The sequence below is a fragment of the Gossypium arboreum genome, chromosome 2, assembly GCF_025698485.1.
Source record: "Gossypium arboreum isolate Shixiya-1 chromosome 2, ASM2569848v2, whole genome shotgun sequence".
In the NCBI taxonomy this organism is placed as follows: Eukaryota; Viridiplantae; Streptophyta; class Magnoliopsida; order Malvales; family Malvaceae; genus Gossypium; species Gossypium arboreum.
Window position 1 is genome coordinate 62,461,923 of NC_069071.1, and position 19,356 is coordinate 62,481,278.

At 34.3% G+C, this 19,356-nt stretch overlaps 1 non-coding gene across 1 annotated transcript; it reads right to left on the minus strand.

Annotated features, from left to right (window-relative positions):
- Positions 1–17,328: 17,328 nt before the first annotated feature.
- LOC128289856 (small nucleolar RNA R71) lies at positions 17,329–17,435 on the minus strand. Its single transcript, XR_008279498.1, has one exon. It is a non-coding gene; the product is annotated as a small nucleolar RNA R71 (small nucleolar RNA).
- Between the last annotated feature and the right edge of the window lie 1,921 nt (positions 17,436–19,356).

Here is a 19,356-nt window from a genome sequence, read left to right on the forward strand (position 1 = left end):
AGACATATCTTGTCTTGGGTATTGGAGCAGTTGACTCCCAGAAATAGAAGCATAGGTGTGGTTGTTTGGATTGACAACATAACAAACTGAACCCAAATAGAATTTATCTTGGATTCATTTATGAATATATTCACTTGTGACATTCATTGTATGACTTGCCTAAATAATAAGTGATTGATCATATATACATAACTCATATACTTTGATATATTGAAAACATGTGTTCCTTTGGTATCAGAGTTGAAATGATGCATGCATGGATGGGTTGAAACTCATTATATTAATTTCACCAAAGCTATCAATTTTCAACTTTAAAAGATCAGTCAACTTGTGACACATTGTTTGATAGGATCAAGGCATTTTTGAGTTGAGATGTCTTTGTCGATGAAAGATTTGCCTCTTATCTTTGAAATTCATTTTGAATCATCTTCTTTTGATTTCGAGAGCTCAAGATATGGTTGTTTTAGTGACAATTACACGAGAAAATTTTTGATGTGATTAAAGCAAGAATAATGAGTTTTAAACTTTATTTAACTTTTAAATCATGTTAGCTTCAATTATAATGTATATAAACCAAATAATGTATTTATGAAGTCTTACATTTAAGATCTTTATTTATTACAAAATTTTAAGTATTTTAGACTGATTTAGCTTAAAGAGTAAGATTATAACTAGGTCAATTACTTGGAGGCAAAGGAAGGGTAGTCAATTACTTGGAGGCAAAGGAAGGGTTGTTTCCTTGTTTTCCAAGTAGTTTGGGTTTATATATATTATATTATATTTTCTATACCCGCCATATATTGTATCTTGATTATTTTTATCAATGAAAATTGCTTCGAAGGAGTTTTTCTTATCTTGTTTCTTTCTTACTAGAACTTTTGCTTCAATTCTTTAAGATTTTGGAGGAGGTTCATCATAACTTCAGCTTGCCTAATTCTTTCCAATTGGGATGCTTATTAAAAGTCATTATAGTCCTTTGTTAGTGCTTCACCTTTGATGTCATTCACCATTAATCTTTTATTTTCAGTTTCATCAATCCATTCTTCTATCTTTACTTATTTATATAAATTTTTAATTTTGGAAATTTTGCATTGAATCTTAGCATTATCTATTGAAGTTTTAGGTTCTTAAAGGCCTTAAAATTTTTTGTTTTCATGGTTTTCTTATTTTCTAGGAAAGTTTATTTTCATTTAATTTATTTCAAGTTGATTGTATGAGCTCTTAAAATTCAATTTCGGGTTTTCAAATCATTTGGCATTAGAGCCTAGGTTTGGTTGTTCAACCTCATCCTTAACTGAACACCTCTTTGCTAAAAAAAAAAGCCCTTGAAGTTTCCTTGCATGCCTTAAACAAAAAAGGGTCAAGATTTGTATTTTACCTTATTTCTTAGTTTTTCCAATTTAGTTTTATTTTTTAACTCTTTTAAATTTTATCATACATAGTACTTGGATTGAGTAAAATAAAAAAAAAGGTAAAACAAATATTTTGCCACCTAGAACACCATAAACCAATCACTCGAAGTTAGGTAGTTGTTTTCTAGGATTTTAACTGTTATAACCTATTTTCTTACCTTTAAAAGTTAGGATTCTATGTTTACTTGCTTTTATTATTTCTTATTCATTAACTAACACCCTCTTCTTCTTGCGCTAGCAAGTTTATGGAAAAGTTGTGCATTCCTTCTACCGTAGAACTTATTTTATTGCTCCAAACCCTTTCTTGGCATCCTATAGATGAAGAAACCTTTGTTAGTAGAAATCTTCTTCATTAATTCTAAATAATTGAAGTTTGATTAAGTACTATAAAAACTTAATATGTTACCAAGTCTTTCTCCCTTGTTGAGTGATAGTATTAGTCAATATTTTTAGAGCTAACAGTGAGGATTTGTTTTACTTTCACCTTTTTTTTCTTTTGTTTGTGAGTGCTTTTTATTTTAAAGAATGTAAAACAGGAACATCTAATATGAATCTAGCTTTGAACTCTATGTAGCTGGCTGACATGAAGATGGAATATCTATGTTATGTCGTGTTGGCGTATAGTATTTGCCCATGTGACATGCCATTGGCATACTAAGTCTATCTGAGTTCTATATATGCCATTGGGCATACTCTGTGTTGTTGAGTGAATCCTTTCAAAGATTGGATTGTGTTATTAGCATTTTGCTTAAGATCTCTATGGAACTCACTAAGTTCTTTTGAACTTGCCGTGTTACCCTTTCCTTCTCAAGCCTACTATTGAATGAAGACTTTTTGAAGGATTATGCTAGAGGATATCTATTGCTATGAGACATCTATTTATTTGTACCATGCATGACATATGAGGGTGATGTTTAGTTGTATTTTGAGATGGAATTGTAATTAAAACTTATAATTGATAAAAAATACTTTAATAATATTATCTTATTGAAGTTTATACGCCATTTGGCTTCGTAACACCTCTAACCCTTATCCGTCATCGAAACAGGGTTACATGACATTATCATACTTTACAGACTAATTACAGATATTTCATTACCTTTACCATACAAATCAAGAATAAATCATATAACACTCATATTGTCCCTTAGATGGGTCCTCAAGGCCCAAAATACACCTTAAAAGTGAATTGGAACTAAACTGAACATTTAAGGAATTTTTTTTTCAAAATTTTAAAATTTTTATTAGGAACAGGGGACACACGCCTGTGTGGTCAGGTCGTGTGGATCACACGGCAAGGTGACACACCCGTGTCATAGGCCGTGTGAGCATTCGATGTGAGGCACACGGCCGTGTTCCAGCCTGTGTTCAAATTAGGGTAGCTACTAACTTGGGTTATACGGCCAACCACATGCCCTTGTGCTAGGCTGTGTGTAAAAACCTAGGCATTCTGTTTTAAAGTTTTCAAGTGCAAAGGACACATGACCAGATTACACACCCATGTACCAGGCCATGTGTCACACACTGTAACAGCCCGATTTTGGGCCTTGTCAGAATAGTGGTCTCGGGACCACAAATACAAAGCTAGAGAAATTAATTTATTATTATTTTGATATTATAGCATGTTTTTAAGAGTGCATGAAAAATTTGGTGAAGTAATTTTAGCGTTTGTGAGCTTAATTGCGTAAAAGGACTAAATCGCATAAAATGTAAAAGTCCTATTTTGATAGCTAAAAGCGCCAAATAGCTAGAGAACCTAAATTGGGGGTATTTAAAGGGAAATTAGACCCTTTAGGGAGGAATGGCTGGCCATAGGAGACAAAGGTGGTCAAATTTTCAAAGTTTGGTAAGTTAGGTGGCTTATTTTGACTAAAATATGAGTAAATAAAGGAAAGATAATATCATCCCTTTTTCATCTTCTTTATCCACCGAAAATAAGCCATTGAAGGGGATTTGAAAGCTTAAAAAATTTTAGCAACTTGTAATCCTCACAAGTAAGTGATTTTGATAGTTTTTCTTGATGATTTTTTATATTTTTGAGAACCTTGAAGCACAAGCTTTCAAATGAGGGCACGATTTTGAAAAATGATCAAGAGTGTAGGATTTTTCCATGAAAGGATTTGTATGTTTGCTGAGTTTTTATGGAAGAAAATGAGTCTTGGGTGTCTTATAAACAACTTTTGTGAAAGGTGTTAGCATGAAAACACCTAAAAGGACTATTTTGCATAAGTGTGTGAAATAGTGGGAATTTCGGCTAGGCTTAAGATGTGAAGAAATTCGATAAAAAATGATTTTTGAGCCTAGGGGTATAATGGTGATTTTGTTAAAGTCTAGGGGCAAATTTTAATTAGTAAATAAATAAGTACATTTTTCTATTATAGATCAAGAAATACCAAATTTGAACCTAGACCAGGAGAAAGCCAAGCAAATCGATTGAATCGACTAGTCGCCACATTTTTGTAATTCGAGGTAAGTAACATGTAAATAGTACAACTACATTAATAATATATGTATTTGAATTGTATTGAAATTATTATAGCATAAATTGCTTGATTGTCTAAATGAGAAAATGTGATGAGAATAAAGGTAGTAGAATTCCCGATTGAACCTTAGGAAATAAATCGAATATTTATGCTGTGACGTTTGGGTCACTTGTGTGAGCTAGTGTAGGACATGTCTGGGACATGCATCGGCCACATTATGTAAGACCATGTCTAGGACATGGCATCGGCATTGAGGCGAGTGCTAGTGTAAGACATGTGTGGGACATGCTTCGGCCTTGAGACGTAAGCCAGTGTATGACATGTCTGAGACATGCATCGGCTATGAGATGTGTCAGTGTAAGACCATGTCTGAGACATGGCATTGGCACAGATATGCTAAAACTTGTGTAAGACGATGTTTGGGACATGGCATCAGCATCTTACCCCATGTTTGAGGCTTATGGAATATCTGATAGTGTTCCAAATGGTTCAATGGTGAAAGTATGATTTCAAATTAATAAGGAAAGTATAACCGTGTTGTGAGTGGTACAGGTACCTATATGGAATGTATGGAATGTGAGCTCGATATATGCTATATGAGGTGTATTGAATATTGATGAGTAAGTTTTACTTATGCCACTTGTGTATTATGATACTTGTTGATGAATGGTAAAGTTATGTTGTATATTTATTTATGTGCAACTTACTAAGCTTTATGCTTACTCCCTCTCATTTTTCATTTTCTTATAGTGTCGCCTATCTAGCTTAAGGATGAACGGAAGTCAGAGATATCGATCACACTATCAATTGAAGCATTCGGTATAGTTTGATTTATATTTTTGAATGTGGCATGTATAGGGCTTAGACTTTTCTATTTTTGTGTCACTGAGAACTGGCCAAATCTGTTGGCTTGGGTTGGTAACCCTTCATTTTGTATTAAGCCTTAAATGGTGGAAAATATTCATTTTGATTTATATGCAAAGATGTATTTTCATAGATGAATAAAATGCACTATTGGAATGTTATCTATTGCGGCTGATTGGTTTAAATAAGTTATCCTTGTATTGGTTTAGTTGCTTTTGTGTAGGTTGTGCAAGTAAAGGTGGCAAATAGGCTTGGTAAATAGCCTTATATTGTCCACACGGGTAGACACACAGGCGTGTATCTAGGTCGTGTGTGACACACGGTCTGCCATATGGATGTGTGGTCCGGCTGTGTGTCCCCTGCACGTAAAATTTTCAAGTCAGTATGCATGGTAGTAAACACACAGGCAGAGACACAGCCGTGTGTCTCAGCCATGTGAAGGACACGTCTTAGTACACGGCCATGTGACTTTTTGGGGTTGCTGACGTCAGAAACAGAATGTCCATATTTTTGCATACGGGCGTGTCATAGCTGTATGAAGGACACGGGCTAGGGACACAGGCGTGTGCCAGGCCGTGTGAAAACCCTTGTAGGTGAGCATTTTGAATTAATTCCACACGGGTGGAGGACAAGAGCGTGTCCCTATATTGCTTAGGCTGTGTGAGCACACGGGCCATCAACACGACCATGTTGAAATGGCCACATGGGCGTGTTACCTTTCTACATGAGTGTATGCCCTGTTTCAAAGTTAAATTTTTCTATAGATGGTTTAAGGACCTAGGTTGATCCCGAATAGTTTCCAATGGTCAATTTGGGGGTCGTAGGCCCATAATAAGAAGTTTAAAGTAGAAATTAAAAAGTTCTAATTTGGAACAAGTCTTGGTGACTTAGGGAACATTTGTGTGCATGAGATCGAGTTAGGTAATGCCTCGTGTTCCGCTCTGGCGTGGGTTACGGGTATGGGGTGTTACACACACAGCTGAGACACATGCCCATATCTTTGCCCGTGTGGACAAAAATAAGCCATTTTAAGGCCACTTTTCTCACCATTTTATTATACAATATTGAAATACACTAATATATCTCAACCAAGAAATCAATTCAAGCCAAAACATGTATTTAACATAATATGTTAACACAAAAATCATTTTTTTAACTTTGTCAAACTAACTTCATTCATTGATTTACCAAAACCTATTCCTAATTATATACAAACAAACACTGATGTATATACTTCAAGTTTAACCTTTTTCAATCCATCCCTATACATGTCATATAAACCATAAAATGTGCAACAAAATCTACCAAGGTAATCTGAATAGTGTGACTCGATGTGTTGATCCGATCTTCCGAACTTCTTGAAATCTACAAAGAGCATTGAACAACACAAGTAAGCTTAACGAAGCTTATTAAGTTTGTTGGCTTAAACAAAAATCTTAACGAACATACTAAAACAATTCATTAAAGTAAATCATTCATTACATATTTCCTACCAATAACAACTTTAATCGATGAATATGCTTATTGGAGCTTGATATCAATAATAACTTAAATTTTGCACATTAATTCCATATAACACTTACTAATTCCATAAATTTTGCACATTAATTCCATATAGCACTTACTAATTCTTCTCAGTCAAAGAACGACTTATGGATTTGAGTACATCACAAAATAGAAGCTCGAAGGCTACACATAAGCACGTAAATGCTAAATGGAAACCCGTAAAGGTTGAATGAAAGCTCATAGGAGTTGGACAAAAACCCATTAGGGTTAAACAGAAGCTCAAAAGAGCTAAACGGAAACCCATTAGGGTTAAACAGAAACTCATATGAGTTAATTGAAGCTCATTAGAGCTAAATGGAAAGCAAACATGAGTGTTCGCAACAAATGCTAAACCTCAGTTTACTTGGGTAAATTTTTTCGTCAGTTCCCATTTTTGCATTGAACGATTGTACTCAATCTTGCGTTCTGTTCACTTCAAACACTTGATTCAATTTCATAATTCTTATAATAGTTTATTTTCAACAAATAATATGAATAAATACATATTAAAATTCATCAATTTAACAAATAATATTAAAAATTTAACCATACAAACTTACCTAGACTAAATTGTAGAATTCGTAGTAATTCAGGAACTATTCTTCTAATTTCTCTTTCCCTCATTGATCTACAGGCTCTTGATCTAAAATATAAAATTATTCATCCATTAGCACATATTTCGGCCTCATTCCACTTTACAATTTATACCCTTCAAATTTTGAAATTACACATTTACCCTAACTTTTACATTTTTTTACAATTTAGTCCCTTATCAATTAACCCATCAATTGAGTTAATTTTTCTAAATTAACAAGTTATTCCATCATTCTAAGCTATTTTGCAGCCTTCGATTCATAGAAATTCAATAAAAAACCCTAATCCTTTTATTCTTTACAATTTAGTCCTAAAAATCAATTTCTATTGAAATCACTCAATAAAATCATCACATAACAAAATTAAAGCTTAAAATCCATGATAATTCATCATAAACACCCAACAATCATCAATGGTAACTTTCAAAATTACCCATGGAATCAAAACTAATGAAATCAATGGTTGGATCTAGTTGTAAAAGTCTCAAAAACATAAAAATTTCAAGAAAAAGGCAAGAATTGAACTTACATGATGCAAAAATATGAAAAACCAGCTTAAACCCTCCTCAATGTCTATTTTTAAAGCTGAAAATGATAATGATTTCTCTAGAATTCTTTACTTTCTCATTTATCTCATTAATTTTGCAAAATTTCTAATTTTTCCTTTAGTTCACATTGTTTCCTTACTAATTTCTATGCCCATGCTGCCCAACCTATTTAATCTAGGCTAAATTTCTCTTTAAGTCCTCCTTATTTACTTTTTGAACTATTTAATCACTATTCCTTAATTTGCAAGTTTTGCACTTTTTTCAATTTAGTCCTTTTTAATTAATTAACTATCAAAATGTTAAAATTTTCTAACGAAACTTTAATACTAACTCAATGACACTCTGTAAATATTTATAAAAGTATTTACAGCTCGGTTTATGAAATCAAGGTCTCGATTCCTTGTTTTTAAGACTAATTAACCTAATAATGCTTTTAAATCACAAAATTACTAATTCAAAAGTTTCTTAAAGTCATACTTGACTCATGAATAATAATTAAATATTAAAATTTTCAAAATACTTGTCGGGTTTAGTGGTCTCGAACCACTGTTTCTGACACAACTGAAAATCAGGCTGTTACAACTCTCCCCCTTTTAGGAAATTTCGTCCTCAAATTTTGTTACCTGAAAATAGATTCGGATATTGTGACCTCATCGATTCCTCTGTTTCCCAGGTTGCCTCCTCCAAACCATGACAATGCCATAATACTTTTACTAATGGTACTCGTTTATTCCGTAATTCTTTAACTTCTCGAGCTAAAATCTTTACCGGCTCTTTCGTGTACGTCATATCTGGTTGTATTTCTATTTCAGTATGAGTAATTACATGTGAAGGATAATATTTGTACCGTCTTAGCATAGACACATGGAACACATTATGAATCTTCTCAAGTTCTGGACGCAGAGCTAACCGGTAAGCCACAGGGCCAATTCTTTCAATGATTTCATGCGGTCTGATAAATCTTGGACTAAGTTTCCCTTTTCTACCAAACTGCAATACTGTCTTCCATGGTGAGACTTTTAAGAACACTCGATCACCCACATCAAATTCTATTTCTCTTCTTTTCAAATCTGCATATGACTTTTGATGGTCTGAAGTAGCTTTCAGACTGTCCCAAATGATTCAAACTTTTTCTTCAGTTTCTCGGATGAAATTGACTCCTACTAACTTGGGTTCACTTAATCCATACCAATACAATGGAGTTTTACATTTTCTTCCATAAAGAGCTTCAAATGGGGTCATTTTGATACTAGATTGATAGCTATTATTATATGCAAATTCAGCTAAAGGTAAATACCTTTCATAGTTATCTCTAAAATCAAGTATACAACATCTCAACATGTCTTCTAGAATCTAAATCACTCGTTCTGATTGCCCGTCAGTCTGAGGATGAAATGTTGTACTAAAATTTAGCTTGGTACCCAAAGCTTCTTGTACTTTATTCCAAAACCTTGATGTAAACCTCAAATCTCGATCCGAAATAATAGATGTTGGGATCTCAGACATATATGATTTTGCTAACTTCTCAAGTGAAAAATCTGTTCTGACCGAGATAAAATGTGCTGACTTAGTCAATCTATAAACAATCACCCAAATCGAATCTTTCTTTCTCAGAGTCACAGGTAATCTGGATACAAATTCATCGTGACATGCTCCCATTTCCACTCAGGAATCATGATAGGCTGTAGCAAACCCGTATGTACCTGATGCCCTGCTTTGACTTGTTGAAAAATTAGACACTTTGCTACAAGTTCACAAATCTCTCATTTCATACTCGGCCACAAATACATTCGTTTCAAATCACAATACATTTTCGTGCTACCCGGATGAATAGAATACATACTACTATGAGCTTTAGAAAGGATATCATTTTTCAGATCTAAATTATTCGAAACACAAATTCTATTGCCATAATATAACATACCGCTATCATCAATACTATACTCTAAACTTAACTTATCCCGAACCATCTGTCTTTTTAACATCAATTTTGGGTCATCATCTTGCAACTCCCGAATTCGTTGAAAGAACACAAGTTTTTCTTTCAACTCTGCTAATACAGAACCATCTTCATTAAGAGACAAATGAGTGTTCATCGCTCGAAGTGTAAACAAATACAACTTTTAACTGAGTGCATCAGCAACCACATTAGCCTTTCCCGGGTGATAATCAATAACCAAATCATAATCTTTCAACAACTCTAACCACCGTCTCTGTCTCAAGTTCATCTCTTTCTGAGTCATCAAATGCTTCAAGCTTTTATGATCTATTTACACATTACATTTTTCACTATATAAATAATGTCTCCAAATTTTCAAAGCAAATGCAATTGTAACCAATTCCAGATCATGTATAGGATAATTCCTCTCATACAGTTTTAATATTGAGAAGCATAGGCCACTACTTTTCCTGACTGCATCAAGACACTACCCAATCCATTTAGAGACGCATCAATATATAGAACATACGACACACCTAATTCTGCTTGAATCAAAACCGGAGCTTCTGTTAACATTTTCTTCAACTGATCAAAGCTCTGTTAACACTCGTTAGACCAAACAAATTCAATGATTTTCTATAACAATCGATTCATAGGCAAAGCAATCATCGAAAAGTTCTTGACAAAACGTCGATAGTAACCTGCTAAACCCAAAAAACTTCACACTTCTGTAATATTCTTTGGAATTTTCCATTTCACCATAGCAGAAACTTTACTCGGATCAACTCGAATCCTATCAACAGATACAATATGACCAAGAAATCCAACCTCGTGTGGCCAAAATTCACATTTGCTAAACTTTGCATACAACTACTTTTCTCTCAAAGTTTGTAGCACAATTCTCAGGTGTTCTGCATGCTCGGATTTTGTCTTAGAATAGATCAATATATCATCGATGAACACAACAACAAATCTATCCAAATAAGGCTAAAAAATCTTATTCATTAAATCCATGAAAGTAGTAGGTGCATTAGTCAAACTAAATGGCATTACTAAAAACTCATAATGACCATACCAAGTTTTGAAAGCAGTCTTCGGTACATCACACTCTTTTACTTTCAACTGATAATACCCAGATCTGAGATCTATCTTCAAAAATACTGCAACACCTTTCAGTTGGTCAAACAGATCATCGATACAAGGCAAAGGATATTTATTTTTAATTGTAACTTAGTTCAGCTGTCTGTAATCTATACACAATCTCAAAGAACCATCTTTCTTTTTCACAAACAAAATAGGTGCACCTTAAGGAGATATACTCGGCTTGATGAATCCTTTGTCTAATGATTCTTGCAACTATGTCTTTAATTCTTTTAGCATATGATACGGTTTTATCAATATTGGAGCTGTTCCCGGAACCACATCAATTACAAACTCAACTTCACGATGAGGTGGTAAACCAGGTAATTCCTTAGGAAATACATCAGTAAACTCATTAACAACTGGTAATTGTTTTAACTTTGATTCAGAACCCTGAGTGTCAAGAATGTAGGCTAAAAATTCCTCATTACCATTTCGCATTAATCTCTGGGCTAAAAAAGCTGAAATAATTCTGACAATTTCTTTCAGATTTGCAGACTCAACAGTAATCAATTTTCCTGTCTAACCTTTCAGATCAATCATGTAACACCTCTAACCCGTATCCGTTACCGGACTAGGGTTAAAGGCATTACCGGACAAATCGAAACATTACAAAATCATAAATCATACATATCATATCATAGAAAAAAATAGTCCCTTTAGGAGGTTTACGAAACTTTAAACATGCTTTGGAGAAGGTTCGGGACCAAACTGAACACATACAAAATTTTTTGAAACTTAAATAAATTTTCTAAGTTACAGAGGTCACACACCCATGTGAACAGGCAGTGTGCCTCACAAGGCATTAGACAAACCCGTGTGTCTAGACCGTGTCAAATCAGGGCATACATACTGGCTTAATCACACGCTACAAGATATGCTCGTATGCCTTGGCCGTGGTGGAAACTGACTTGGGTTACATGGCTAGCCACACGCCGGTGTGCCTTGGCCGTGCTTAAGACTGACTTAAAATCGTAGGGTACCCTAGGGGACACACGGCCGTGTAATATGACCATGTGTCTCACACAGCTGAGACACACGCCCATGTTTCTACCCTGTGGACAACAATAAGCCATTTGAAAAGCCTATTTGCCACCCTATTTAGGTCAAACCTACAATCATCAAACCAAACAAATTTGCACTATAATTTCAACCAATTTCAATACCAAAACTTACATCATTCATGCCATATTATTATCAATCAAATTCAAGCTTATAATCTATACTCAATCATATCAAATCATAAGCCAAAGTCATATTAAATCATATGTTTCATAACTCCAATTCACCTCATCCATTCACATGCCAAAATCTTACCAAATTGACCATTTCACTAGGCCATTGAAGCACATCAAAACATACCATTTATGAACACAAGCATATACCAAATTCATTCATAATTCATCCATAACCAAGCCATATCACAAGGTTAGATATACACATCACAAAACATAACCAAAATCCTCTAGCCTATACATGCCATACTACAATATATACATTTTCAAAAGGTACCAAAATAGAGTTCGATAGTGTGGTGATGATTCTTGATGATCCCCGAGCTCCCGATAGCTACGATAGCTATAAAACAATGCAATAACACACATAGTAAGCTTTCAAAAGCTTAGTAAGCCATATACAAATAAACTTAACAAATAACATCAATTAATTCATATAATTTAAGGTAAAATACATTCACTTAGCCATATATCTCTTATATTTCATTTGAACATAATTCACATATAAATATCATAACTCATTCTCATAGCAAATCATACTTATATCATATATTCACCAAGGTACATATACTTACCTTTCATTCTCAAACGTGGTATACAATTCAAACATACTTGAGTCGGAAACAAATTCACATAGTCATCTATTTTCTCAGAATGCCCGTTGAAATGTTTGGAATCATAAGGATATGCGGATATCTTGGAAAGCTCGTACAATGCCAACATCCCAGACGTGGTCTTACATGTAATCAAATATCGATGCCACTGTCCCAGATAGGGTCTTACACGAAATCAAATACAATGCCAACGTCCCAGACGTGCTCTTACATGTAAATTATAAGTCGATGCCAACGTCCCAGACGTAGTCTTACACAATAACACATATCGGATCCTATGTCATGACATATGTATCTTAACCATTCTTAAGGTTCGTACGGGGCTTTTCAGACGTTGGAACTTTGTCGATACTTTCTCGGATGTCTCATTTTTCTCAACTTATATATTCATTCATCAAAGTACAATAGCATATTAAAACACATTTGTTTGTATATAGACTTACATTTTACAGATTCGGATAGACGAAATCAACTACTCGACAACTTTCGACTTTCCCCGACCTAATTCTGTTTTATTTAATCCTTGATCTATATAAATTCAAATTTAACTTATTCAAACTCACATTCATTCAAATCAATCCAAAAACACATACTTAGGGAATTTTACAAAGTAGCCCTCACATTTCACATTTTAACAATTTAGTCCCTAATTCATAAAATCACAAAATATACAAAATTTCTTTAGAAATATGCTTGGCCGAATATTCCTATAGCTAATACAAGCGCACATATTTCATTTATTTCACATTTTAGTCCCTCAAATTACAAATTTCACAATTTAGCCCATTTTACTCAAATTTATCAAAAATTCAAATACAAAATATGTTAACCCAAAACATATCTTTCATTTACCAACAACTAACTTCACAAAGCTTATAATTTCATCAATGGATCAACTCAAAATCATCAACAAAAATCAGAAATTGAGACATGGGCTTGATACTATACAAAGCAACGATTACAAAAATGTAGAAATTATCAAAAACAAAGTCAAAACCATACCTTAATCATAGATTTCCTTAGCCGAACTCCAGAGTTCTTTTTCTTTTCTTTTGTTCAACAATTTTAGGCAAAAATAACACATAATAACCTTATTTCATGCTTTTAGTTTATTTTAATTTACATTAATATGCATTTTACCATTTTACCCATGTATTAAAACATATTATTCATACAAATAAATGGTCACTAATGTCCATTCATACTTCCACTGGTCAAATATCAACATAAGGACCTCTCAATTATAAAGAGATATCAAATAAACACTTTAGCAAATAGAAGGCCACTTTTACAATATACACGATTAGGTCCTTTTTACAAATTACGCACACAAATGATAAAATTTTCACACTAAATTTTCACACATGTCAATTCACATATTATAAGCACAGAAAATAATATTAAAATATTTTTTAACCCAGATTTGTGGTCCCAAAACCACAATTCTGACTAGGGTCTAAATCGGACTGTTACAATTCTCCCCCCTTAGGGATTTTCGCTCCGAAAACCTTACCATTGAAATGATTCGGATATTTCTATTTCATAGCATCTTCAGGGTCCCACGTAGCTTCTTCAACACCGTGTCGATGCCACAATACTTTTACTAACAAAATTTTCTTATTTTGCAATTCTTTAACCTTACGAGCTAAGATACGAATTGGTTCTTTGTCGTACGTCATATTAGACTGAATCTCAATCTCAGACAGAGGAATTACATGCGATGGATTAGATCTATAACGTCGAAGCATTGATACGTAAAATACATTGTATATCTTTTCTAGCTTAGGTGGCAACAATAATCTATATGCTATCGGTCCGATACGCTCGATAATTTCATACGGCCCGATAAACCTCAGACTCAATTTGCCCTTTCTGCCAAATCGAAGTACTTTCTTCATGGTGAGACTTTCAAAAGCACTTTGTCTCCGATCTCAAATTTAATATCTTTTCATTTCAAATCTGCATATGATTTCTGACGATCAGAAGCTGCTTTCAAACTATCTCGAATCACTTTTACTTTCTGCTCAGTCTCTTTTATCAAATCCACCCTCTGAATATTATTCTTACTGAGTTCAGTCCAATATAAAGGTGTACGACATTTAGGACCATATAAGACTTCGTACGGTGCCATTTTAATACTCGATTGAAAACTATTATTGTACGTGAATTTAATTAATGGCAAATACTGTTCCCACGTACCTTCAAACTCAAGAATACAACATCTCAACATATCCTCAAGAATCTGAATAATCCGCTCGGATTGACCATCCGTTTGCGTGTGAATAGCAGTACTAAAATGCAATTTCGTATCTAAAGCCTCTTGTACTTTCTTCAAAAACCGTGATGTGAATCTTGGGTCTCTATCTGACACAATAGATAATGGTACATCATGCAATCTCACAATATCAGAAATGTATAACTCAGCTAACTTATCAAGCGAGTAATCAGATCGTATCAAAATAAAATGAGCTAATTTCGTCAATCGGTTAACTACAACCCAAATAGCATCTTTCTTTCTCAGAGATAGGGGCAAACCCAAAACAAAATCCTTTGTCATTCTATCCCATTTCCATTCTGGAATCATAATCAGCTGTAACAAACTAGAGGGCACTTGATGTTCAGCTTTCACTTGCTGAGAGATTGAACATTTCAGAAAAAATTCAGAGATATCTTTTTTCATTCTAGACCACCAGTAATGTTGTTTCAAATCATTATACATTTTCGTACTACCCGAATGAACAGATAAACAACTGTTGTGAACTTCATTCAAAATCATCTGAATCAATTCTAGATTTCTTAGAACACAAATTTGATCTCGGAATCTCAGAAAATCATTTTTATCAACTTTGAATTTTGACTCAGAATTCAAATCACACTAAGCTCGTTTTGCAATTATCTCATTATCAACCTTTTGAGCATCAATAATTTGTTCTAAAAACAACGGTCTCACTTTCAATTCAGCTAAAATTGAACCATTGCTAAACCATAAAAGTAACACATTTTAATCCCATACTTAACATATTTTTGGATGGTTTATCATATAATTTAGTGAATTAGATGCTCCTAATCCCTTAATTTCATGTTTTATACTCAGGAGAGCATAGGGGAACAAAAGGAGCATAAAACAGGAAAAAAAGGAAAAAATGGGTTGATTGAAGGATCCACACGGCCAAGACAAATTTGCACGGGTGGAGCACACGCCCGTGTGGCATCTTGTGTCGATGTCGCTCCCTGCTTCTCAAATACGAGGAAAAAGCCAAATTTTAGGGTTTCTGAGTATTCTATTAACACACTAGAAGAGGACCTAAGGGGGATACATACAGAGTAGAAGGCAGAAATTACTCAAAGGAAGCCGTTGGAATCATTTCAGAAGCAGATCCACCTCAAGATTGAAGATCTCCGTTCAAATTTCTCTCGAAGTTTATTTAGGTTTTTTATGTCTTGTTGTTTTTCTAAATTTGAGATGTTTTCCTTTTACATTATGAACTAAACTCCCTAAATACCTAGGGAGGATGAAACCTACAATGGATCTTATTATTTAATTATCTGAACTACATGATAAATACTTATTATTGTTCTTGATTATGTGTTTTTAATCCTTGTTTTAATATTTTCAGGATATTATTACAAGTTTGATGTACTTATTCAGTGGAGCAAAAGTCCCTGTTTAAGAGTAGATCTAGCATAATTAAGCGGAGCTGCATGCAATCTTAGAAATAGGATGACATAAATATGTCGGATTAGAGTTAAATCTAATAGGGGAATCCATAAATCGAGTTAATGCGACAATAGGGGTTTTAATTAGAAAAAGATTTCAATTAATCAACCTAGAGACAATTGTTCTTAGTCTCAAAAGAGATATTAACATAATTTAGGGATTTCTACGAATAAAGACAAGTGAATAGATCATTTGATTCAGAGTCAGAATAATAAGTGAAATCTAGGTGGCTTCTTTCCTGGGTATTGTCCTCCTTATAAGTTTTCTTCAAGTATTTTTCCCAATTCGCTCTCTGTCGCTTTCATTAGTTAATTAGTTTAGTTAATTTTAGATTAAAACAAATCCCTTTTATTTTAGGATAAATAATAGAAAGATAGTTAATACTAGTACTTTTAGTCCTTGTGGATACAATATTCTGGACTCACCATAACTATATTATCATTCGATAGGTGCGTTTGCCTTAGTCGTAATTGTAGTCTAGTTTAGTGGTTCATGAAATGATCATAAAATTTTTGGCGTTGTTACCAGGGAACTAAGATATTAGGAACGCTTAATTTTTATTACTTTAGCCATTTTTATTTTTATTGCAATTTATTTTTATTTTTTATTTTAATTACTAATTTTTCTTTTGTTTGCTTTTGGCAGGTTCTTATAGTTTATGACTAGAAGAAACCCATCAGGACCTCTACTTTTTGACAGCGAAATTGAAAGCACAGCTCGCAGAAATAGTAGAGAAATAAGATGAAGTTTACAGTATATAGAGGAAGAGCACGAGGACGATACCAATACTACCGAGGAGATGGCTGAAAATCATAATAATCCACTGCCTCCTGTGGTTGCAGCAATTCCTGTAAATCAGAATCCTGCTCCTCATACTATGTACGATTATGCTAAGCCCAATCTTACTGGGACTGAATCGAGTATTGATCGACCTACCGTCGCTGCAAATAATTTTCAGTTGAAGCCAAACACAATTTAGATGATCCAACAGTTTATTCAGTTTGATGGTTTGCAAGATGAGGATCCAAATACTCATTTGGCCAAATTTCCAGAATATTGCGACACTTTCAAGGTCAATGGGATTTCTGACGACGCCATTCGCCTAAGGCTATTTCCCTTCTCGTTAAGAAATAAGGCTAAGTAGTGGTTGAACTCCCTACCGCGAGGTTCAATCACTACTTGGGAACAGATGATTGAGAAGTTTCTACTAAAGTACTTTCCACCAGCTAAGATAGCCAAATTGAGGAATGATATCTCTTCCTTTGTGCATATGGATTTAGAGACTTTATACGGTGCATAGGAGAGGTATAAGGACTTACTAAAAAAGTGCCCTCACTATGAGTTACCTTTATGGATACATGTTCAAACTTTTCACAACGGTTTGAAACCCTCAACTAGGCAAATGATCGATGTAGCTGCTGGTGGAACCATAAATAACAAAACACCTGAGGAGGCTTATGAGTTTATAGAGGAGATGTCACTAAATAACTACCAGTGGCAAGTCATGAGAACAGAGCCGATGAAATCAACTGTTGTTTTCAACCTAGATGCCGTCACCATGCTGTCAAACCATGCAGAACTCTTAAATAAAAAGATTTACGGTCTATATGGTTCTAGACAGGTACATTTGGTGATGTAGTGTAACACGAGTGGAGGTGGAATGGGCAATTCAGAATATTTACCCTTTGCCCCCAGCATGGATTCTGAGCAAATGAATTATATGGGCAATAATCCTCGACCTCAAAATAATCCTTACAGTAACACTTACAATGCAAGTTGGAGGAACCACCTATATTTCTCATGGGGAGGCCAAGGAAATCAGAGACCACCACCCCCTCCAGGCTTCCAACAACAACCTTACCAACAAGAGAAAAAGCCAAACCTTGAAGAGATGATGACGAAGTTTATTTCAGTGGCAGAAACCCATTTCAAAACACTGAAGTTGCACTTAAAAATCGATAAGCATCAATTTAAGGGTTCGAGAATCAAATAGGGCAGCTGGCTAAGATGATTTCAGAGAGACCATAAGGAAGCCTGCCTAGTAACACCAAACCCAACCCAAAAGAACACGTAAAAGTAGTTACCCTAAGGAGTGGGAAAGTGTTAACTGAATCTGGAAAAAAACTGCCACAAGAATCTGATAGAAAGAAGGATGAGGAGGTAAAACCCTAAATAAGTGAAAAATCAGTGCTAAGGGAATATAAACCACCAATCTCATATCCAGAAAAGTTGAAGAAAGACCGCATGGATGCACAATTCGGTAAATTTCTTCAACTTTTTAAACAGTTTCATAATAACTTACCTTTTTTTGAAGCTATTTCACAGATGCCTACATATGCAAATTTTTTGAAGGAGCTTCTAACAAATAAAAGGAAGTTTGAAGAGTTGTCTACAGTAGAACTCAACGAGGAGTGCTCAGCCATACTCCAAAATAAACTGCCAACCAAACCGAAAGATTCAGGAAGTTTTACTATTCCCTGCTTAATTGGTAGTTTAAATGTTGAGAAGGCACTAGTTGATTTAGGCACTAGTATTAATTTGATGCCTTACAAAATGTTCAAGCAACTTGGCCTTGGTGAACCAAAATCTACTAGGATAATTATTCAACTAGCTGATAGATCTGTTAAATATCTTAGCGGTATTATTGAAGATGTACTCATAAAAGTAGATAAATTCATATTCCTATTGATTTTGTTGTGCTTGACATGGATGAGGATGTTGAGGTGCCTTTAATTTTAGGTCGCCCATTTTTAGCCACTGCTAGGGCTCTTATTGATGTTGGTGATGGTAAACTTGTGCTTAGGATAGGTGACGAAGAGATTATTTTTAAAATTTATGATGCCATGAGATTTTCTAGAGAACAAGATGACTCCTATTATTTTATTGACTCTATTGATCATGCTACTTAAGATTCTTTACAGGAAATCGTTCATAAGGACACGTTGGAACTGTGTCTTGCCCAAGGAGAGGAGGTAAATGACGATGATTCTGTGTTAGGTAAGACAAAAGCTGAATTAAACTCTAGTGAGTCTTCACGAAGACAGAAGAATTATGAGGGTATTGAGGTAAACAATGAATTAAAATTAAAACCCTCTGTTGAAGAACTTCCTAAATTGGAATTGAAGCAATTACCAAATCACCTAGAATATGCATTTATTGCTTCAGATTTATAGCCAACCGAAAAGGATAAGTTACTTCAAGTGTTGAAGAAGCATAAAAGAGCTATAGCTTGGAAGATTTCTAACATAAGAGGGATCAGTCCTTC